This window comes from Ornithodoros turicata, chromosome 7, assembly GCF_037126465.1.
Source record: "Ornithodoros turicata isolate Travis chromosome 7, ASM3712646v1, whole genome shotgun sequence".
Classification (NCBI taxonomy): Eukaryota; Metazoa; Arthropoda; class Arachnida; order Ixodida; family Argasidae; genus Ornithodoros; species Ornithodoros turicata.
Genome location: NC_088207.1, coordinates 7538282 through 7543606, shown reverse-complemented (window position 1 = coordinate 7543606; position 5325 = coordinate 7538282).

Genomic DNA, 5325 nt, shown 5'->3' with positions numbered 1-5325 from the left:
CCAGCACAATTTATCAATACAGTTACCTATTTTACTGTTGCTCCAGTAGGTCGCGGTTGTAAGGGATAATCATATTACTGTGGTGTGCATGGAATACGTGTGGACTAGAGACAACCGTCACAGTGACTTCTGCGTCATTACTTCAGTCGAACCCGTGGTGGAACAGAAGAACAGATTGGCTTGCTGAAAAGGGTTGCCATTGTTCACAGAAGGTTAAAAAAGTAATCGATTACTCAGTAATTGATTATCGAAAATTGTAATCAGATTACTTAGAAAATTACTTGCTCACAAAATTAATTGACTACGTTAAAGAACTACTGAGAAAAGTAATTGATTACTAGTAACGCAATTACTAGTAACGCGTTACGTACAACTCTGCTGGGGAGTTCCATCACCAGCGACGGACTAATGTCTGACAATGAGGACCGAAGTCCTACGGTGTCCAAAAAGTTCAGAAGTGCCTGTAACAGTGGGCTGGATTCGACCGTAGACTAAGCAAATTTGACATAGTGAGTGGGCGCGAATCCCAGCTGACTGGGAGAGGCTGAAAGTGTGGTTCTGGAAGGTTGGTAGCGCGAGCAATGGCGAAGGATGTGGTCTAGGTCTTCCAGATCAGCGCAGCGTAATCTATTTTGTTACATAAGTGTTCTATACGTGGACACGTCTCCGTATTTCAAAGCAAATAGAGAAAATTTGCACCACTACAGTATGATTGGAAGGACTAGGCACACGGTGCACGAAACTAATGATTTTTTTTTCATATTTGCCTCGGTGCTTAGCATTCTGAAAGAGAGGAAGATTGGTATGCCACGATATTTCAAATATCGTGCTAAAAATTTGCCACGAAATTTCAAATATGTTGCTTTTGCGAGAGAGTGATTTTCTAGGTAGTCTGATTACAATCCTGGGTGATTGAATACACGACGAAATGGTGCGCATAACGTGACAAAGGCCGAACTTCGACCAAGAGCATCTGCTCCACCATTCCAGTGTGAATGCTCAGTGGTGTTTGCTTGCAGTGTGTGGGTAACTGGCTGATCTAAGCCAAACTGGCTCCATGCGGTTGGCCCGGTGCTCTCAACTCCTGACTTCAACACATATGAATAAAGAAATCACATGAGGACGGCGTGCCCACACGTGCCAATGTGCAGCCCTGCAGTACTACAAAAGGACGATTGGCGACCAGCATAATGGAGAATAATGCAACTCCTCAGCACGAAATTCAGCCAAACGGACACAATATAACCGTACGATCAACAAAAATACACGCGGCGGAAACCTGCGTATACGGAATCACGCACGGGGCCAACGTTTCGTAAGTCAGGGAGGTCAGAGAACCGCTACGTGATCACGTGATCAGCACATAGGAACCCGTGCCATCTCTCGGCAACCTCTTGCAACGCGAAGCTGCCGCTGGTTTCAAACGCGTACGGCAGGTGGCGCTTGTCACCATATTTTCTGCATTTCTGTGTGCGATTTTGAACCACGCTAGTTTATTTATTATTCTTTCATTTGCGATAAAACTTCGGACATCACTCCTGCTGATAATTACCTGCCCGCTGATCATATTTTCAGCCGAGAATAAGTACAGAATAGCTTTTTATGGCAAGTGTAAAAGTAGCGTTTTTTTCTTAAATTTGATAGGCAATAATCAATTAATGACGCTTTACGCGAGAAAAAAGTTCTTGACTATCCTTTGTATACTGTGCAACGTCACTTTGAAAAAAGATTGACAGCGCTATCTCTTTTCGTGTTCGCATCATCCTTGATTGAAAAACACCAAAAATGGAAGATATGGTCGTCCTTCTAGCTTTATAACGCCACAGCTGATCATCACATAAAAAAACGAGTTCTTGGCTTAGCTTGCCCAAAGAACAAGCTTTCCAACGGTACCAACATATTTCACGTAAGTTGCCGAGAAGCCGTGTAACCTTTGAGTGAAAATGACACTTTTCGGGTGATGAGTGGGACCGTAGCCTTAATGGTGTTTGTGAGGCTATCCGGAAGCCGAACGCCAGAGTCGCTGAGCGCGCGCCACCTATCCAGCTTTGCTCTGTCGTCTGCTTTTAAGTAAGATAGCAGTACCCCATAGCAGTCCTCTGAAATCGTATCACTATTCACCACCGACATCCGATGATTCCGGAAACACAAAAAGCGTGGGCGGTTGCAACGTGTTGGAACGGTTGCGCCATTTCGAAAGGTAGCACACCGGAACATGCGTCACGCTCCGGAACTGGCCCCGCTCTTCCCCAGCGTTCTCCGACTACGAAGAAGGGGTGCGCAGGGTGCACCCGGGAACGTGCACCGGAAGTCACTTTGGAGGTGTTAAGTGATCCCCTGAAAGAGGGAACGTTCCCGGAGCACGAACCTAACCCGCCCAATGAAAACACGCTGCACAGGAAATGCCACAAGCACGTGACAAAGTCACATGTGACCGTGTCCCCTTCATCCTGCCTCCTGGAAGGACACGCAGACCCGTCGTGTGAACTTCAAGGAGGCCACCCCTTTGGAACGTCAAACTTGTTCAGTATAAGGACATCAACTTAAAATATATCGTTTGGCAGGAGGTGGCAAGGTGTGTGCAAGGCGAAGGTGACTAAATGAAACATCGAAATATTATTTGTGGCACGTGGCAAATCGTGAATGTGTAAGGAGATAACGGTAACAAAAATGCAGCCTGATATTTCTTTAGTGAGCATTGCTAGAAACACTCATAAGTCAACATTCTCTTCGTATCTCAAATTTTTTTGTAAACACCTGATTTCTAGATGTTATTAGCACCGTACTTTTTCAAGAACCGCTAAAATATCATTTATGTTACTAAACAACGCGTACAGCAGTTTACTACAATAAGCATTGCCACATCGCGTGCAACAAGCGGTGGTAAACGCGAGGCCGACGCTTCACCATGACAACCTCAACGTGGACATTCTGGGCGCTCCGTTGGCCCGATTCAGTTGGCAAAAGTTGCTCCATGCGGTTGCCACCTTATAGTATATTATAATCTTCGTGTTAAATTACCCACTTTCCTGTAATCTGTCGTCCACTTACTATTTTACTTTTATTCGACTTCGCAGCCGTCTGATCTATCAACCTCTTTGACCTATATATCGTGAGGGAGAAACCGGCCGATCTCCTGAAAGTAGCTCGTCATCGTCATCATCAGGCTCAACTGTTTGAGTTGCTTGGCGTGCGGATTCATTCGCTCTACTGCACGAAGCCGAATAAGCACGGTTCCTTCCTGTCCGAATCATTCCTAACAATATATATATATATATAGTATATACAGGGTGTTTCATTTAAGATTGACCCCACCTTTAAAAAATAATGAATCATCGCAGAAGAATGAAACCAAGTGCATAGCGTTACCAGTGACCTGGAGCATTTAATAGTATTTTTTGTCTCGCAATTAACTGATTAATCAATTAATTTAATTTTCTAACTTTTTAATTAGGAGGATCACACCGGAGATGTCAACTGTGAAGGTGTGGGCGTTGACATGAGAAAGCGAATGCAGTGTGTTGCACTCTCTAGCTCATACGAGTCTTTTTTTCCCGGGCCAGTAGAAAGGGTCCGGAGTTCCGAAACTACGACGGAATCAGTTTCCGTCGCGCGAAAAGAGCGCTTTATTGCAGCGCTTTCTCACGGCCGCTTGACGAACAAGCATTGATGTCGTCCGTCCCGCCTATGCTGGTATCTGTCACGGGTGCGGGGACACCAGCGAGGTCACTGCGGCGCTTTATCTCTTCCCAAGCAGCAAAATGTACTGAAAGTCGAGTGCAATAGGGGTGGACGGTATGTGTCTTATCAATGTTCCTTAGTTTCAAGAGTCTGGCTTAAGATGGCTTCTATGGCTGCACGTAGACAAACAGATACTCATGGAACGATGCGACAGCACCAGAGGACACGTGTTTCGCCGTGTTTGCGGCTTGTCAGCCCTGGGTAGCTGCGCATCGTTCGGGATTGGCAAACCAGGCGTCACTCGGCGAGCGATATACACCTGGGAGGGTGACTGAGCACCCCTCAATGCCACAGTGCAAGCCAGTGAATCATAAAGAGGGGGAAAAAGCCATTAAAGAAATAAGTAAATGAGGCTAGACATGTTTGAAATTCAAACTTACAGATTAAAATATATATATATTAGAGAAAAAATAGCCGGAGCTCTTTGGCTGCACGCATAGCATATGTTTGTAAGTGCTCAAACGTCGTCACGCCAGTACTGGACAGCTGTTCCGGCCTTAATGGGCCATCATCAGCAGTACGCAGGCAAGCAACGTTTGAGCGGATGGCGTCAGAAGGTCACGTAGCACGAGATTCCTCCTGTCAGGGTGTGCTAATTCACCACTGAAAGCCCAGTGCAAAGCCAGTGAAGTAAAGGAGGGTGCTCTAAAAGGTCAGTCACATTTTCGTGCAAGACGTGATACCTCCATGACCGAATACCTCATTGACACACTAGACTTCCTCTGCCTCAGAGTAAAGATTTTATGTCAGAGAAACCTACGAAAAAATTGTGGTTACCAAGCACTGTGTAACAAAATATGTACGACCACGCAAACTTTCGTCTACATCCATCGGTATAGCGCATAGGAAATACATGAAGACGAAAGGTTGCGTGGCCGTATGTAGTATTTTGTTACGCAGCGGCTGGTAAACAAGATTTTTTCGTAGGATTCTCTTGCATAAAGTATTCACTGTGTGGCAGCGGAAGTCTGTCTGTCAGGTAGGTATAGCGTCACATGCGAAAATGTGACTGACCTTTTCTATACAGACAACACAGTGACATCCAATGGATACCCAGGCGGAAAATGTGGGATATCCAAAGGACATCCCACCATATCCCGCGGATATCCATGAGACATCCCAGTGACTCCCAGAAGACTTCCCATGGCAATCCTATGGACTTCGTGTGGGACGTATCATGGACATGATATGGACCTGTCGGGATATGCTTACTATACCGCGGGTGTTCAGCACGCTTCAACATCTTGGCGTTGAAGCTTGGTGTTACCCTCACTACTTGTCCTCATTAGTTGTTTTAATTCAGATCTTTTCATATTTCCAGAGAAGGACTTCGGCCATACCCTCATATCATTTAGCAACTGCTCTTGTGGTTTATTTAATCAAATCGCACAAAAACTACACCTGCAGTTCGCGCGGGATTCTCAATGTCAGTGTCAGCGATCAGCGAGGAATAAAATGCTGCCATAGTTCCAGAATCGATTCAAGTGCGCGATCATCCTTTTAAGCAACACCAACTTTAAACTTGTAATGGAAGAGTCGACAAGGAGAACAATGATGGCCAGGGAGAGACAGAGGAAATGGGGG